The sequence below is a fragment of the Oryza glaberrima genome, chromosome 2, assembly GCF_000147395.1.
Source record: "Oryza glaberrima chromosome 2, OglaRS2, whole genome shotgun sequence".
In the NCBI taxonomy this organism is placed as follows: domain Eukaryota; kingdom Viridiplantae; phylum Streptophyta; class Magnoliopsida; order Poales; family Poaceae; genus Oryza; species Oryza glaberrima.
In genome coordinates this window covers 10,225,816-10,234,824 of record NC_068327.1, presented here as the reverse complement: position 1 = coordinate 10,234,824, position 9,009 = coordinate 10,225,816, and the positions used below count along the sequence as shown (strand labels likewise).

Sequence of the window (9,009 nt, the reverse complement as noted above, 5' to 3'; positions counted from 1 at the left end):
ATACATTAAAATGGAAATTAATGGTGAAGGTTACACCCTGAATATGCTTTTGTAATTACATGGATAATGTTCTAGTTCTATTGTTATCCAACGTATTAGAAATTGCTGCAGGTCAAATTATACTTTGAAACTCTGTAGGAGAAAATATATTGATCGCCATCAACAAGTTGTCCAGCATGTTCCTCATGATATAGATGGAAAAGTAGTTCAAAATTTGAGGCACGAGATCACATAATGCCTTGTGCTATGCTAGAGTAAAAGAAATATTTCTTCGAATAATTTGAATGGTTCTGTGATTACTATTCATGGGTACAATCGAATAAAATAGCTATTATAAAGTTGAAAACTATATTTAAAACAGTTTTATTATAAATTCATATACAGAAATTGGTGGAACAAGAAAATTTTTAGGGAGAACACGTACATACCACGCATGGGTAAACAGCGAAGCCACGCTGATGAAATCTACCTTCTTTCAAATATACGCACCTTCTTTAATTTTGCGATCAACTTTCCCCTACCGATTGAAACAAGGTCTGGGCAATCCTCAATGCATAATTCCTGGAGTGAGGCAAGATTACTGCTCAATGTTTGATCTGTAATATATGTTATACCCCGACATTTAATCATTCTCAGTATAACCAGGGAAGTGACGTTCTCCAAACAGCTAGGAAGCCATGTAGAGAAATAACCACAATCAATTAAGTTGAGCTCTAGGAGAGATGATGGTAAAACCAATCCCCTCTGCCAAGTGAGACTTGGGCAGTTCCAAATGCCCAAATCATTCAGGAAAGGAAAAGACCCAAACATTTCACCGGGCAAGGACAGTAGCCCTTGACAATAGGAAATCTTAATACTCTTGATGAAAGGTAGATATTCTTGTTTCAGGAGATCATCAAGGGTCAACAATTTCTCGCAGCCGTGAATGGTTAGCACAGTAAGGGATGAGAATGTTCTAATTCTGCTGCTGCTGCTGCTCACTTGGTGAGAAAGGTTAGTGAAGTCCGCTGGTTCAGATTCTCCAATAAATGTAAGAGATGGACACCACTTTATGTCTAAATTCTGCAGAGCAGGAAGATTACTACTCCACACTTGTAGGGGAATAGACGTCACACTCGGACACACAAAGGACAGAGATGTGAGAGAGCGGCACTCGATTTTGCAAATTGGATTCCCAGAATAATGTAGTACGAGCTTCTTGAGGGAAGGTATTGACAAGCTTTCTGAATGGTCAAATATCTTGCAATGATCCAGAATTAGTTCTTCCAGGCAATGAAAGTCACCAAACCTTGGAGTTGATGCTACCCTTCCACAGTTTGATATTCGTATTCTTTCGAGGGATGGTACATGAGCTACCTGCAGGAACTGGTTGAGGTTTGATAACTTTTCACAATCAGAAATGTCGAGGTAGGTCAGCGATGAGAAAACAGAAATGCAGCCATTATTGTTGTTAGCAATTACTCCTGCTATCTCATTACAACCGTTTTGTTCCTGAAACCAGCATGGAAGAGATTTCCCTGGATAATACATGAGTTTCAGAGATATAAGACTGGTGGGAGGATGTAGGACTTGGAACACTTCCATCTCATTGTGCTCTTGTGATATCCATAGACACCATTGCAGGGTCAGACATCCAATATATCTCTTCCTGTTTAGTTTGATTTCAGCTGCAAGGTCCTTACTTAGTGCACCAAGATTGGATAGCTTCAAATCCCCATAGAATTGGTTGAAATTCTTCATCAATCTAACTTCATGTTCCCAATGTGTACCGAGATGCAGTTGTCCCATTCGATCGTATACAAATCCCTGTGATTTATATCTCCGCAGATAGATCAACCTATCAAAGTCACAAGGCAAGCTTTCAACTACACACTCCAAAGCATTAAAACACTGCAAATTGTAGAGGCAACAGAACTGTAGAGGAATACTGTTCAAATGACAAGATCCAGAGATTTGAAGGTAACGAAGATGTTTCAAATTTCCAATACTCTTTGGTATCTCCTTTAGGAAGGCACAAGAAAACACACGTATCTGCCAAAGTTCAGTACACCAATGGTCCATTACAGAAGCTAAAGTTTTATGCCATAGAGACTTGTTACAGAGTATAGTACGCAACTTTGTGTGCTTGCATAGGCTCAATAAGTTGGAACAATCAAACTTTTCGCTATCAAGTATCATCAAATGGCGAACATTGTGAGGAACTTTTTGAAAGTCGCCTGTGTCTTTTATGATGAAACAATCATGCTTTGAAACTAGTTGTGCCATGTCATGCATCAAATCATGGATTACATATGTACCATAAACTTTTTGAAAGAAGGACCGGCTTACAAGGTCTTCAAAATACTTTTTGCTCGTATCTAGAATTGGAATGTCCCCTTCAGGTTCCACAAAGCCTTCAGCTACCCAAATTTCACATAAACTATCTTTTTCAAAATTATAATCCTTTGGGTACACAGCACAAAATGAGAAGCATCTCTTCAAATGTAAGAGTAAGTACATGTAGCTCAACTGAAGAGCTGGCAAAATGTCAGTCTCCTCTTGTTTCAATTCCCACAGTTCACTCTTTTGTACATTTTTCCAATGCGTCGTGTGATGGTCCATTCTTAACAAGCGTCCAAGAGTTTTCGCAGCTAGAGGTGAACCCTTTAACTTAGGAAGTATGCTTCTGCCAATGCACTCTAACTCAGGATCATTGTTTGAACTGTCAGACACAAATGCACATAATTTGAAGAAATCCCAAAAGATATCATTCTCCAAACAATTCACTGTGAAGGGTTCCAATGTCCCGAGTGCATTAGAAACCTTGGAAGATCTAGTGGTAATTAACATCATGCTTCCCTGGCATACATTTGCTAAAGGTGAACAAAACTTCTTCCAACACTGCCCATTTTCCTTTAAGGCATCATCCCATACATCATCAAGTATTATCAAGATCCTCTTATTTTTCACATTTTCACGAAGAACATGCTGAATAGAATCCAAATGATCGGTTTTTGCCTCTTTTCCAGAAGCGGATTCTATGGCCTCCTTAGTTAATCTCTTGACATCAAAGTCATCTGAGACGAATATCCAAATTACTGGGTCAAAGTGAGACTTAACTCGTAGGTGGTTGCAGATATGTTGGGCCAAAGTGGTCTTTCCAACACCCCCAATTCCAACTATCGGCAAAATAGGAACACTAACTTGGTTGGATGTTGATGTGCTTGTTGATGCATCATTACTTCCTCTCTTGCGTTTGGAATGAACACCAGTATAATTTTTAGGTACACTAAGCAATTCCATCACTTTCTCTAGTTCATTGTCACGACCGTATATTTCTCTATCACTTGGGAAAGAGCTAGTTTCTGGCCTCAATGTTTTGTCAAACCGCTGGGGAATTTCACGTAACCCTAGCTTCTCCAGCTCGCTAGAAACATTATTTAGCCTTTCAATGATATCAGTCACTTTATTGAATCTTCCTTGAATAACACAATCAAAGAATTCCAAAAAAGGAGATTGGCTTGCAGCATTACCTTCCAGTGCCACCTTTTGTTCGTACCATCTGAACTCATCGAGAAGATCATCAGCATTGTACACTGCGTCCTTGAGATTTGGAAGGAGTTTGGCCACACAGTCTTCGTGGCTTCTCCACTCTGCTCTATCAATAAGATCATACATTGCTGGAAGAGTATCCTTGAGAAGTTGCAGGCCACTCTGCAATTGCAATACTTCATCCTGAAGCTTTTGATCCTGCGTGCCACTCCATCTAGTGTGGAGAGATGAAATGGCAGATCTAGCCCACTGAAATAAATTTACACACTCATTGACACCACTAATGAACCCAATGGTCTTGGATAAGCTCATGGTGATTGGAGTCTGGAGATTCCTTCAAACCTTGTGGACAAAGTGGATTCAGTAAAAAACGTACAAGTAATATCTTGTGGTTGAAGTCATAATATATAACTCCCTCCGTTTCAGGTTATAAAATGTTTTGACTTTAATCAGAGTCAAACTGTTTCAAGTTTAACTAAGTTTATAGACAAATATAGTAATATTTACATTACCAAATTAGTTTTATTAAATTAATAACTAAATATAATTTTATAACAAATTTATCTTGGTTCGAAATTATTACCTTTTTCATGAAATAACTTTGACCAAAGTCAAAACATCTTATAACCTGAAACGGAGGTAGTGATTTTTATCTTTCCACAATGTTCTGTAAAATAACCAGTTATTCATATTGGAGAAATGTAAAAATGAATGATCTGGAGGTGCTCAAGGAGGCACCTTGTCACGCAGGGAATTACGTATAAGCGTCGGAGCACAAAAGTCCAGTAACAACTCCGGTGCCACAGCCACGTCTTCAAATCCTATGCGGGTTGCCAATTACACCATACAGAGTTTGGTTAGTCACAACTCACAAGTTTGTTTGGATTAAGTTTAGTTGGTTGCATAAGGGATAAGAATGCCAGTAAGTACTTGGAGGAGTTTGTACTACCGTGGTTGGATTAAGCAAGGAATTATCAATCTCTAATCAAAATTTGCACGGATAAATATGGCACCTTCCGGTACACTCTCGAGGATAGAAAAATCCCTAAAAATTTTTCTCGGAATGTATAAAGTATACTCGCCGATTCTTCAGGTTAATTGCACGCTTGCCTGATGTCATATTTTCAGTCATGAATTAATAGTAGAGTAAATTTTAGAAAACTGTAACTTTAGTGACAAGTATAAATTTGCTGCAACAATAACTTGGAAAATTATCATAAATTGTAACTTTTACGTTATATGCTGCTGTATTGTTGTAGCAAACTGAAACATATCGCTAATGTTGTAGCAAATTGATAGTTTTGTCACTAAAGTTATAGTTTTCTAAAATTTACTCCTAATAGTATTAGGTATAGGACATCAGGCAAGCGTGCAGTAAACCAGAAGAATCGGCGAGTATACTTTATACATTCCGAGAAAACAAATCATTGGTGCGGGTATCGTATTTTTGTTTCCTGCCTGCTTGGTCAGTTGGATCGATCTCAAACAGTGCTCACATCTGCGCACAGTGTGCAGGAAGCAACAGAGTAGCGAGATAACCCGTTATTTTCAGCTACTTCACCATATTTTTGTCACGAATAATTTGCTCCACGGCTCTAAAAACAGGTTTTGTCAAAAAGTAAAAACAAAATTACTCAATTACTTAGACTATTTATTCCAAGCTAGTATGTGCTAATTTTATTTACCAAAATTCAATTTATCACTATATAATCAAGATTAGAGTGGGCATACAGTAGAGGGAGGATGATGATGATGCGCACTCTTCGCAGCTCTGTTTTTGGGTGAAAACAATTGCAGGTGAGGGAGATATATAGCTAGGTTTATTTGGAGGATGCATTCGCATTAGCAATTAATCGTAAACGGGAGGAGGAGGAGGTAGATGCGCTGCTGCTAGCTCACCCTGGATCTGCTTGCCTTCGCTGGATTCTCCGCTTCTTTGCTCGTAGCGAATGCTGGCTGGCCTCCTCTGCGCCGCAGCTCAAAGCAAATACTCCCGTGAAGAAGAAGAAAGAAGAAAGCGAGGGAAAGGGGAACGGCGCGAGGATGCTTCTGCGAAGAAACGGAATGACTTTTTGCATAGTGCGCGTCTTTTTAAACCACGCTCCCTGTGCTCTAACTTGTAAGGGCGATGCTAATGATGGATTAATTAGGCTTAATAAATTTGTCCCGCAGTTTACAGGTGCAGGTGAAATCTATAATTTATTTTGCTATTAATCTACGTTTAATACTTCAAATATGTGTCCGTACATCCGATGTGACACGCCAAAACTTTACACGTTTGGATCTAAACACCCTCTAATGCTCCTATGTGGCCTTCAGCCCGAACACCAGGAACCGAATATTCTCCGTCACATCCTCCACCTGTGGAGCCTCGTGAAGACCGCGTAGTCAAGTTGGGTCGTAAGTTCCTCATTAGGTTTCGCAGGCATGGCCCACGCTCTGTGCTATGGCTGTGAGGGAAGGGAGAGGGAGGACTATGGCTTGAGTTGGAGAAAGTTGAAAAGGTGGGGAAAGATTCTTTTGGTGAGCCCACTTTAAATACTCATGTGTTGTGAATCGAGTAGTTTTGATGATGATATGTTTATGTAGATGGTAAAATCTCTAGTTAAAACCGCGGTACACTGCACATGCCCTAATAAGTTAAAACAATTTTCCTTGTCAAAAGACAAGTCAAACTACCTCCATTCCTTTCACTAATTTCTAAAATTTATAAATATTTGTCACTACACAATTACCAAGGTGATAATTTCCATTTTATTTTTGAATCTAATTAAAGTAAAGTCCGGTTAAATGATAGTGGTGAATTTGCCATCACCATCACCCAATTGCTATGTGGGACCCATGAACATACACAGAGAGACGAGAGTTTGCTTTTCAGCTCCCATAGCCACACGCGCTCAGTTAGAAGAATAATATAGCTAGCTCAGCAGGTCACTAGCTCAAAACTGATAACACAAGTACTACAATGATAATATATTAAAATATGTACAATGAGTTCTGAAAAAAAAAATCCGTTGTAGCTTGTACATTTAGAAGCTTTTATATTGCATACCCATGTACATAAGGCCATTTTGATTATTTTACTTAGAAAATATTGCTTACATTGATATACTTGTGTAGCCATTAGTAGTGACAAAGAAATAAAAATGGGGGAGTACATATACTATATCAAAGAATTACACTATAAAAATATATATTATATCTTATCTAATGATATTCATTTGACATCATAATTTTTTCCCTGTAAATTTAATTAAATTTATGATAATTTGACTAGGACATAGGAGTATGATTTTCCCTTTTCAATGGATCAATGCATTATTCATTGATTCATTAGATGCAGTCAAAACCTCTTGAAACGTACGTAAAGCATATTATGACCATCCATTAACCATGCCCACTATGGATTTTCATTTTTAGTTGTCACACGTCTGACACTAAATAAACTCCTACATTGATTTATTTTTTAGAAGGCATATTTTAATGTTAAAAAACTAAAGTAGATTTTAAGAGATGATTAGTAGTAAACCTAAAATATATTGGCACTTGCAATTTTGACAATAAATTCATATTTTAAAGTCGGAACATATTTACAGCTATTGAGAACATATATTACATGTTACAAGAAACTAATTGTCATCACCTCGTAAAAAAACAAATTATCAATATTTAATCGTTAAGACACTTAGAAATTTAATACATGATGACATGCTCCATTGTCTGCTCATCGATCAGTTTATCAACCGGATACTATTCTTCAAATTGTAAATAGAGTGAATGGTAGCTTGGGCTATCTTTTATTACAAAGTTTCATTTTGGACCACTAAGAACATCACCACCGTGGATATGACCATGGCTACCTTATATATCCATTAACCAGAGTGCATAGTGCATACTTTCTATGTAAGATTTACATTATATATATGGACAAATGTCACTCCACTATAAGCTTTGTGTGTTCTCGTTGACAGAAGTGCTTGCATGGATGAAGAGAGGGAGACCAAGCGGGGATGTGAAGTTGATTGGGGACCAATCAATATCCTTCCCAAGTCTACTCCTACATCACCATGTCTATTTTGGTCCATAGAAGATAATAGATAAAGTTTGGCATATTTTGGATTCGGATTTAGGCCTCCTGACCGCATCAACTTCGAACGGACATATCCGCTGATCAAGAAGGAATCTCGAAGCCCATGAGTACTTGTTAAAAAGCTTACGGAGACTACTTTCAGATGGTTTTGGTCCCACATCAAAATTCCTTCTCATCTATCGGAAATATATAAAAGAAGCCACATACATCATCCAATAGTCGAGTCCGATTTGAGCATCGGACCAATTGTGTTGAGGGCTAAGCCCAAGGGGCGGACGCCCTTGGGCTAACGTTAGGACATCCCTAATCATATTTATTTAATAGCCGTTATCATTTAGAATCAGGTTATGCTTAGATTATTTTTGCCATTGCAGTTTCACCACTAGTTCGGTTCATGGAACCCCAGTTTATGAGCTTCATCATATATTTGCAATATATATTCAGATTGCTTTTTTTTACTCTCTTACTTGTGTCGTCGATTCAATTGCAGGAGATAGCTTTATAGGTGAGGTCAACCGTGTTTCGGCACACGGTTGATAACCAACGGAAGGGTTGTGTAGTGCTTGCAAGGGGTCATCCTGATCGAAGCCTTTGGATCATAAACATCGAGTCTGCACAATCGACTTATCAATATCTAACGGAAGATCGGGACCTTAGTCCTTGTCACACTCCAAACTAATCTTTTCACTTTGAATGGGTTTTTTTTTTTTGTTTGAACCACCCAACTCTCTTTACTATTCATGTCTACCCTCCATTCTGGTAAACATATGACCTGCATATAGATGAGAAAGTTCACTGATGTATCCAAACCGATTTGATTGAGATTGTTGATGCGTGCTGAAGAAATTGTTTGCCATTGTCCAAACCGAAAAGATTGCAAAATTACCCATCTAAAGTGAAAAGATTGGTTTAAAAATGATCCAAAGTGAAATTCGTGTAATAAATGTGGCCCAAATTACAATTCACTCTTTTAAATATTAGAACTTAATTTTGAATTAATGTAAGTGTTTTTTCATCCGTTTTTTATACATGCAAAATTTTTAGCCATACAGATGTACCCCATGTCTCATACTAGGGGCATGTTTGGTTGCTATCCTGAGCAACATGCCGTATTTTCCATGCCGTAAGGTTGCGTGAGCTTGCTTACAAATAATTTTAGCGGCCTAAGCAAAGCTTATAATATTTCTTAGGAGATGAGCTAGTTCCTGAATACTTCCTCGAAAGATGTTGTAAAAACCAAGATATTCAAACACGGCCTAAAATGAAAGGAATATATTTATACGTAGATTTAGTCAAATGTCCAAAAGTATACGCACTAAGCCAAGGCGAGAACTGCGGATCGGTGACATGAAGAAACAACGAAAGTGGCTGACAAGCCAACACTTTGA

At 38.1% G+C, this 9,009-nt stretch overlaps 1 pseudogene; it reads right to left on the bottom strand.

The window, feature by feature from the left end:
* Window positions 1–785: 785 nt before the first annotated feature.
* On the bottom strand, window positions 786–5,527 carry LOC127761990 (disease resistance protein RGA2-like; annotated as a pseudogene).
* Between the last annotated feature and the right edge of the window lie 3,482 nt (window positions 5,528–9,009).